The sequence below is a fragment of the Vanellus vanellus genome, assembly GCF_965231255.1.
Source record: "Vanellus vanellus genome assembly, chromosome: 1".
Taxonomy (NCBI): Eukaryota; Metazoa; Chordata; class Aves; order Charadriiformes; family Charadriidae; genus Vanellus; species Vanellus vanellus.
In genome coordinates, this window is record NC_138905.1 from 150852060 (window position 1) to 150862657 (window position 10598).

Genomic DNA, 10598 nt, shown 5'->3' on the forward strand with positions numbered 1-10598 from the left:
ATTCCTAATCCTTTGGAACATTTGTACTTATTACTATCTTTTAAAACAAACTTAGTAATGTCATTCAAAACCCTTATTATTAGCTGCCTAGCAGTAGAACCAATCTGATATAAATTCCTGGATAAAATGGAACTGTATTTCCTCCTAGTACCAGTGGGGAGAAACCAATGGAGAATCATTTTGGAAGATCTTCTGTCAGTTTGCTAGGAGAACATCAAGGCTCAGCCCATTCTCATCATTGTTTTGCATTCAACTAATGCTCATTCTTAGGAGAAATCTCTTTGACATTGGCACTTAATTAATGCAGCAGTAGTGGAGGAGCTCTGTTACCTTCTCAGTGCACTTGAGAACACAATTGGAGTGCTAGGTGTCATGGCAATGTCTCAAGATTCATGAGAATGAAACACCTTGTTGTTTGTCAAATATCCTGTAATCAAGCATAGTTTCTGACAGATGTTCAGGTAAAAGTAAAGGCTAAATGTGGATTTACAAAATGGAGACAACACAGTTGCCAGGTTAACATGCAGATGAAAATGAACAAAGGAATAAGGCGCATACCTGTGGTGTCCTTCAGGTCAGTTCCAAGATGTCTCCCTCTTTCTGTTAGACAACTAAAGAGCTATTGAAATGTGATCCTTAGGCAAAAGCCATTCTCTGGCTTAAGCTTTTACTGAAGAGGATTTCTGCTCTGTAGATATGTGTGTCTTTGTATTTCCAAATCTTTCTCGAGGTTCAGTTCTACTCTACCAGTGTTTCCTGTGATTTGTAATCACAGATCAGTTTTAACATTCTCCTGCAGGACTAATGATTACCCCTACTTCAGAAATGCCATCGCACATACTGGGCACATCCATTTCTTGTCCAAACAGCTGACAGAAATGTTAGTAACTTTCCTGGTACTTAACTGAGGTGTTAAACTTGCTCCTCAGCCGTGTAGTTTTTCATATGCTGTCGTCAGTGTATTGCCTAACAACTTAAAGTGTCAAATGCATTATACTACGCATGTGAATACGGATAGCGCACATGGTTTGCTAAAAGCTCTGGACTGACCCTACCATCTATGAGAACCAGCTACTATAAACTGAGATTGAATTTGCCATGAACGCCTTCTCACCTCAGCTTGGAGAGATGATGTGACTGCATATACCTGCTATACCCCATGAAGCTGTACCCTGAAGATTGTGAGACCATACACAATTTGACTGCACTGAGGTTTTAGAGAATACCAGAGGACTTCACATGAGGAAGCTTGAAAACTAAATGGCATTAACTCCAAAGTTGTTTGAATGCCAGCAAGGCAGACATTCGGATGTAGTACAATGAACTACTCAGTATTTGTAAAAGGGCAAGTATTTTTGCACAGGTTGGTGTCGTGACACAGTCATTTCATCTCTATAGCTGATCATCACTGCCCGTGCTCTGGTGAAGGGAGACAAGGGAGATTAAAGATATGCAACCTCATATTAACACCAGATGTTGTCCTTGTTGCTCTTGTATCCTGAATTACTGACTTTAATCAGGGCTTGGAAATGCCTGCTTTCTGTTTACCAGTCCCGAGAGAAAAGGAGCTGCTAATATGACTTTTATAGTCTGTAGTTGTGTTGATTTGCCTGGTCAGGTATGTGTCAATTTATAAATGAATTCACATGATAGTTGGTTTGAGGTAATGGGTCATTTCAGTGATTTATATTGCATTTTTTGTTCCATTTTTGCACTTAATAAAACTTTATTTCTCCCTCTCCACATCTGTGGCTTCTGTTTTTGCTGCAGTTAGACAGCAGTAAGTGTCAAAAATAAAAATTACAGTAAGAAGAAAAAATGCAATAAAAAGCAAGAGTGTTGTTAGACCCACTCTCCACAAGCAATAAATGTCTCATTTGTACTGTAGAACAATTTAAAGCCAAAGCCAAACAAGCGATTGGAATACGTACTTTCCTGGAGGAGGCTGCAGATGGGATCACTGATGCGACAGCTGTTGTAAGACACTAGTCTTGAAGATTCTGGTCTTTCTTGCACATGCTACAACATGGTTCTGACTGTGAGAACATAGTCTGTGTCTGCATTTTTTTAGTGTTCCAGGTTGACCACTTCCTCCCCCACACAATGCAGGCCGGAAGAAAAAAAAGTATCAAAGAAGTCTTCTTGTCTATTGATAATTTGAGCGCAAATGTCAGGAAGAGTTGGGACCATTGTATATAGTATATATAAGGGCCTGGAAATGTAGAAGGTTCATGAATTATAGTTGTCCATGTGTTCTATCTTGTGTGTCCACCTTCAGTGCACCAAGTCTGGAGAGACTCTTTCACTGAAGACGTCCCTCCAAATGGACACCGTTTCTAGTTCCATATCCGTAATGTCTTCCTGCTATAAGAACTTCTGTTCCTCCATTGCCATCTGCATTCTTTACAGAGGCAGAAGGAGAGGTAGAACTTGCAAACCAGGGGTAAATAGTAAAAGTTCATAAAAAAATAGCAAGAAAATAAAATAAAGATTAGCAGGTAAGAAGATAGACACGTGAGTCTGGCCTGGAAGGTTACTCTAGAACTGTGGTTGTATATTAAAATTGCCCTTTTCTCTCTTGCTTTCTCAGAGAAACTAAAAAAAAAAAAAGGCTTTCTTTTTAGAGATGACTGTGGTCTAACTTGCACAGAAGAAGCAACTTTTACACCATTAATTCCTGTATTTATTTAATAAAATGTTTGAAATGTTGCCATTCCTAGTGAGATGCATCTGATGCAGTTGAAAAGTATGCAGTGTTCTGAAAAAGAAAATGTGATTGCATTTTTGGGAAATAATTTTCTGATTCAGTAGCTATAATTAGATCAAGTGCCTGAGTGAAAGAGTAGTTGCCAAGCTTTCTGCAATAGCCACAAGTTACGTAAAACACAAAATGGGAAAAAGGCTCCACAAGTATCTTTTCCAGTTTTGATGAACACATGACATATTCCTGTGGTTCAACAATCCAAATTTCTTGCACTACAGTGAAAGCAGCTGCAGTTAGACCATAATAGTCTAATTGTTTAGTTTCGTTGTCAGCTAAATATATAAACAACTCATCACACAAATTTGTCTCTTATATTGCATTGTTTGATCTTCCATCTGGCCTCTATTGGTGAGATATAGTATGTACATCAGCAAGATATACTACTGTCCAGTGTAATATATTTGTTGCTTATTACCTATCAAATAGAAAAATAATAGAGTTCAGTACATTGATGGTTTAAGGTATTTGTGAAAGATAATCAAATAGATTCATGGCTCATTGCTCAAATTCTTTTGACCACTACCATAGTTAAGCCAATTTCGGTCTTGCACTGGAGACTGCATTTCATTATGTGGTTACAAAACTGTTTATTATGCATTGCAGGAAAATTGTAGCTGTTTGAGGTTTTTTTACTATGGTGAAGGAATGCTGTTCTATAGGAGGTTCCAAAACTATTTCTAATGCTGCAGGAATCTGACTTTTTAGAAACTATTGGGCACATTCAGAAGTGACTGTGTCTGCTTGTGAAGAGCTGTCAGTATGTGCTAGGAATAATCTGAATATCCCTAGCAAAGACATCTCTTGAGGGACTTCATTATGGGGCACAACTCATTTCTGAGTTCAAGCATTCAGTTGGAGACTTGAGCGTAAATGTTCAGTTCAGCTGTTATAGCATGTCTCTCCCTGTGGCTAGTGGCTTAATATGTAGTATATTAAGCATATTTATTTATGTAGTACTTAAGGAAGATACTGCCTTTGGGGACTAGCAACAAAAATTCAGCTACAAGGAAGGAACTTACACTTTGGAAATGAAAACTTGTAAGAACCTCAGGATTGTTGCCAGCTGCCAGCATGATGAAGGAAAGACAAACAATACCATACAAATACCAGTGAAGCGCTGTCAGTGAAGTAAGACCTTGAGACCTGCAAGGCAAAGCCAGAAGGACCACCAGGAGAATCATGTGAAGGGATCCTAGAAAAGTTTAAATTATTTAGACTGGTAGAATGAACAGGGAAAGGAAGAGGAGCATTGTCAACAAATGCATACAGGAAAAGAAAAAGCACTAGAAAGAAGAGGAGGACCAGAGTTCAGATACGAACATGTGGCTGTGAATAAATTTGTGATGGGCACTAAAGCCATTAGAACAGTAAGGTCTCCTATAGGAGTAATGGGGAAACTATTCTGACTTTTGTTCTAGAGAACAGTAAGTTTCTGAAAGAAAAGTCATAACACAACAATGGTCATCCTTGACGGTTTTATGCTTCTTGGCTAGCAGTAAGCAGGCTAGACTGTCAAGGAAGGCAAGAAGGGTTTGGCATGGAATTTGAGGTGCTAGGCAATCTTTTCTGATTAACCGCTAGAGACTGTGAGAGTGAAAAGATTTTAAAGGGCTGGGTTGTAAGTATTTGCTTTGCTCTTTCTCTGTCAGCAAGCGATCTATTCAGTTAACAGTACAGCCAAAGTACTTCTGTGGCACTGGCCATACTACACCCCGCGATGCCCAACGCAGAATGCACTATAGCGCAGCCAATTTGCACTAAGTAACACCACCTTTCCTTATTTCGCAGAGGAGTAGTAGGTGAGTTACCCCACTGCTCCATAAGCTGCCCTTGACGGTATGCCATTTCACTGACTCTATAACCTTGTACAAAACGGACAGAGGTTCAGGTTTAGACATTGTTCAGGCACCTCCTGTGACAGCAGAACCAACACCACTGACTCAGTGTAGAAGATAATCGGAGCGGAAAGTTCCTTACCCACTGGGTGTTAACCACAACTGGGCAGAGGAGGAGGTGATATGTAAATGTGTCAAGCCAGAATAGTGCCAGAATAGTAAAGAGATATAATCCTCCCAAGCACTGTAAGACTACGCTACATACACACTGAGGTGGTGTATTTCCCCCTCTGCTTCTTGGCTGGCAAAATGCTCGAGCAAAAGTGAGATGGACAAGGTAAGATATGGACCCCCGCCTTGACTTTCCACAGGGGTGGGAAGGCACAATTTCCCGGAGCCGTAGCATCACATATGCTAAATGTGTGAGAGGGAGGGTGAGTGAGTGAGGAGGAGGAGAGGGAGGGAGGGGAGAAAGAGGAAGCAGGGAGGGTGTTCTGGGGCGGTCCTTTACCCTCTCCTTTATAAACTTGCTCTAGCAGCAAAAGGGTAAATATGAACCTGGGAAGTACAGGTGTGTGAGGCTACTTTTTTAGCATATAGATTACTTTTACAAAAGAGGAAGGGATGAATTGGAGCAGAGGCTCAGCCAAATATTTGATACTATTTGACATGACTTTCATCCAATGCGGTAACCATATGACATGCCACTCAGTATTCTGGCAGCATGGCTTTCAACAGTCTAGGTAACTGGTGCTTCTGTTGTATTTCTATGGTCTGCTCTAACAGTTGGACTGCTCTACTTAATTTTTTTAATGTAATAAACTTATTACTTGGAGAGTACGACAATTAGTACTGAATTAAATATATTTTTCATACTTAAAATGAATGAAATATATTTTGTGTCTGTAAGATGCGTCTTTGGAAAAGAACCACCTTCTTCTGATGGTCTCAGCAATGGCTTGAAAATAGCATGGGCTTGACTTTACCTGTGTTGCACGCCATAATTCCTTCAAAGGAAGAGGAAAGTAAAAAGCCTTTTTTTTTTTTTCCTAGTCAGAAAAGACACCTTCAAAAAGCTTAACTCTTTATAGTGAAGTCTACTGAGATACATTGCAGCCTTTTGTAACTTATAAACCAAACCTGTATTTTGTATTGGGGTGAAAGAGTGAAAAAATTTTAGGAGACCATCACCAAACTGGATCATCAGTGGGCTCAGTTCTGGAAAGAGCAGAGAGAGCTAAATACATGGTGGAAGGTGAGAATACAAATCTTGTATCTCCAGCTCAGAACCCAACAGGATCAAGCATTAATACTGGTCATTGCAAAAAAAAAAAATGTGTAAACAGGGGCAACATTGAAATCCCCTGTTAAACAGCAAAAAGCTTTTTTTAGCTTCTTGTTGTGGAAACGGAACCTTTGACCCAACCTGTAGTAAAGAGAGTGAACTTCACACAAGAAAAGAAGAAACAAGTCCTACTGTTCTTGAAATAAGTCTGGTGCAAACTGATGGACCTATATATTTACATAACCTCTATTGAAATAAGAAGAACAGGGGTCTGAATTGATGACAAGGTGTTCTCAGGTGCTTTTATGTAGTTTGAGTCGCTGCGCAGCCTGTCTTTTACGGGTTTCGCATCCATACAGGAAGCCTGGAAGAGGGGCTGGGCCATGTGGGACAGTGTATGCTGAAGCAGGTCCAAGAGCCACGTCACAGCTCAGATTCATCAGGGCTTCTCTTTTCTCTTTCTGCCAAAGCTGCATTTGGGTAACCAATAAAGTTTAACTGGGAGGACACAGGTAGAAAGTAATAGTGTGTCACAGCCCCCTTATAGTACTCACTTGCAGTGGGTATGGGAGGTAGCTGAGGAGGCTACAGGTAAGGAAAACTCAGCTCTTATACTGAATATTATTCATTACACTGAATATTATTCATTATACTGAACATTATTCAGTGTAAGAATACTGAATATAATACTGAATATTATTCGCTATTGGACAGAAGTGTGGTTCTCTTGTAGATTTCAGATATTACACACTTTTTCAAACCATCTACTAGCAGCATTAGGCAAAAAGGAAATAAGCTTTTACTCTTCCTGCTTTTAGATGTAGCAAACTAAAAAGACCGATGCATTTTTGCACACAATGCAAAGAGAAGATTTGAGAACCCAAAAGGATTTAATCTGAGAACCCAAAAGGCAAAGTTTTTTCCCCTGTTCTTTTTACCAGAAAATGACCCAGAAATTTTGAACCTAACGCAACTAAACTGAGAAAGGAAGGGATGATGACAGTGAGGTAGAGGAAATTCCTGTAAAGGAAACAGACTCAACACAGTGCACAGCTAGAACTAACCACAATTCTTATCATGTAGTGTAGGATGTGCAGGTAAGATTTTCAGATAATTTCTTTTTTTAATTATAGCTTTTAGCTTCAGATTTTAGCGCTCCCTACCCCATCTGATGACAGGTGAGTTGGTTTTGTTGTCTTTGAATGTGCATTTTAGAGTAAATTGTTTTTAATTGCTTCGTCAGACAAAACAGTCGTATCTTACTAAGTAGCTTCACTAGATTATTTATTTTTGCTTTATAGGTATGGTGAAGCTCTTTTCTTCTCCTGCGTGATTATTGCTAATCTTACTCCTAGAATCAGATTATGTTTATCTTTCCATTGATGTACATTGATGTACAAGAACAGATAGCTTTGACGCTGAAGTGATTTTCATCAGAATCATAGATTACAAGATTGTGGCATGTCAGTCTTTACTAGACTTCAGAGATATGAAACTTGGTGCAGCTCTCAAGAAACTGATTTTGATTTCTTTTGCTTATATTTTATGTAAATACAGACAAAATGCTATGAAATAGAGATTTACTGTTGTCTTGTGAGAGTCCTTTAGGAGTTTAAACATAGGCAAAACAATACAGTTCTTATTCTTCTCTCTTACATTTTTTTTACCACAGAAAATCATGTTAAGACCACATTAGTTTCATTTGGAGATAAGTTACTGTCCAATTAAATGGCATCCTAAATCCCTAGACTAAGGAGATGATAATATGGGTGTATACAGGGCAGGAGAAGGCAGAGAGACTCTTGATAATATGTTACTCGGAGTACAGTGTTTTCTTTTTCTGGCAGATACTGACCAAGATAAAATGAGTCACTGAATATATTGAATCACTGAATCACCTTGACTCCACCTGCAGTGCAGTTACACCTGAATGGTCAGTTTATCGTGTTTCAGTTACCCCTCTCCTTTGGTAATTGCTGTCTGCTTCTGCTGTGAATTTCTCTCTTCCTATCAAGCACACTTGCAAGACGATGCTTCTTAATTTCACATGCTACCATACTTTTTAAGCAATATAAAAATGGAGTTTCTAAGGTTATCAAAAAAATTCATGGTGACCTTTTGAGCTTGAAGAGGGCGTTATTCGCATGGCAGTAAACTGGACAGCAGAGAGATTATATATCACTGTCATTATTAAATGCTTTATGAATGGTCCCTTGATATGATTTCGCTACACGTAGCCTGCCTATCCCTGATTATGGACAGATGGGCAGCTGGGAAGGAGATGCTTCCACTGCTTATCTTGTGCCAGGTCAGACACTCCTCGGGTACCTTCTGATGGCTTAACAGACCGAATGAGTCACCAGAAAGGACCAGAGCTGTCCCAGGAGAGAGGCTGGACCATTTGCCTGAGATTTACAGAGGACCATTTGCCTGGGATTTACAGAGGGATCTGGACAGGCTGGATTGATGGGCCGAGGCCAATGGTATGAGGTTCAACACGGCCAAGTGCCGGGTCCTGCACTTGGGTCACAACAACCCCATGCTGCGCTACAGGATTGGGGAAGAGTGGCTGGAAAGCTGCCCGGCAGAGAAGGACTTGGTGGACAGCCGACTGAATATGAGCCAGCAGTGTGCCCAGGTGGCCGAGAAGGCCAACAGCATCCTGGCCTGCATCAGGAATAGTGTGGTGAGCAGGACTAGGGAAGTGATCATCCCCCTGTACTTGACACTGGTGAGGCTCCACCTCGAGTACTGTGTTCAGTTTTGGGCCCCTCACTACAGGAAGGACATTGAGGTGTTGGAGCGTGTCCAGAGAAGGGCAATGAAGCTGGTGAGGGGTCTGGAGGACAAATATTATGAGGAACAACTGAGGGAACTGGCGTTGTTTAGCCTGGAGAAGAGGAAGCTGAGGGTAAACCTTATCACTCTCTACAACTACCTGAAAGGAGGTTGTAGAGAGGTGGGGGCTGACCTTTTCTCCCTTGAGAAAAGTGATAGGACAAGAGGGAATGGGTTCAAGTTATGCCAGGTGAGGTTTAGATTGGATATTAGGAAAAAATTTTTCACTGAAAGGATTATTAAACATTGGAACAGGCTGCCCAGGGAGGTGGTGGATTCTCCATCCCTGGAGGTCTTTAAAAAAAGGGTAGACGTGGTACTTGGGGACATGGTTTAGAAGTGATTTTGTCAGGGTAGGTTAATGGTTGGACTTGATGATCTTAAAGGTCCCTTCAAACCTCAACAATTCTATGATTCTACGATTCAAGGGAGAGGGGCGTGGGGAGGACAGAGGAGTAGATGAGACCATCCCCTTTTCACAATAGCGACCCATTACATCAGCTCACCTGCTCGAGAGACTGCAGCACTGAATCCCACACGAGGCCCTTGGGTCCTGCTTGCTACTGGCACCAGTATGCCTTTGCCACATGGGCTGTTGGGTGACATAATTCAAAACATCATCCTTTGGTTTATATAGTATTGTTAGGGTTAGAGACGCAGCCCTAATGAATGCCTTGAGAGAGATCTTTAGAAATGTCATAAACCCAGATTCAAGAGTTGGGATCCGTTGATCCTTTTGCAGTGGATCAGACAGTCTTCTTAAAGTTTAGGAGGGCTTTTGCCCGGTGCTGATAGGAAACTGTCTCTTTATTTAGACATACATATTGGCTCAAAGTTTCAGGATGATTTTAAAAGCTGTATGGGGTGATGACAGTTGGCAGCAGCCAGTCTGTAACAAAGCACCAGGATGGGTTAAGGCCAATGAGTTAACCTACTCCATGTGACTTCTGAGTGTAAAAATAGATCATTCCGTTCACTTGCAAGGAATAGGCACATGCTGAAGAGAATGGTGACTAAAGCGCTCCTCTGCTACGCAGAATAGCCGTATGAAAAAGTGCAGAGTGGGTGTTTCTTCACCTCTCTTGCTAGCTCAGTGTGCACTGGATGCTCTCTTGCTGCCTGCCTGTATGAGTCGTGTCTGATTTGCATGAGGTGCCAACAGACAAGGGACTAGCCTTTGCCCGACCTTTTCTTTTTTCCCTTGGGCTGACTCAGTGCCTCTCTGGCAGCTGTGCAAATGCAGAGTCACTCTGTGGCCAAATGAGCAAAGAAAAAAGCTCCTTGAGGTCTCAGTTGCACAACGTGAACATCAGCAAAACACATGGCCTTTACTCACTGAGATCCTGAATCAGGCGTTCCAGACATGTCAATCACAGGTGTCAGATATGTCTTTACTAAATACCCAAATTAAGCCATGGCTTTTGAATACGCATGCTTGACAGCCTGCCTTCCCTCTAGCCCTGTGGCTGAGAAGGCTGTGGGACACAGATCGAACCTCTTAGTAGGAGAGGCAAAACACTTCATGCAACAGGGTTTGGGGTTTCACCTTGGACAGGATGCTGTAATACAGGGATCTGGGTGCAGCTGAGAACTTTGTGAACCTCTTCCCAAATCCCCCTGGTGTTCCCGGTCTCAGGTCACAGATGGGACACCACAGAGCTGATACCTTATGATGGTGTGGATGTTATCCTGTTCAGCAGGTCTCTGCTGGGGTCATTCGAGCAGTGCAGCACAGCAGTGTGGTGCAGAAGTGAGGCTGATGCTGCACATGCAGGTAAGTCATGGAGGAGAAGGGATTTTTAGGTTGCTCTGCTGACCCTAACGGACACTGTGGGGTATGTCCATTTCAGCTGGTAACAGAGCCCAACAGGAGCAT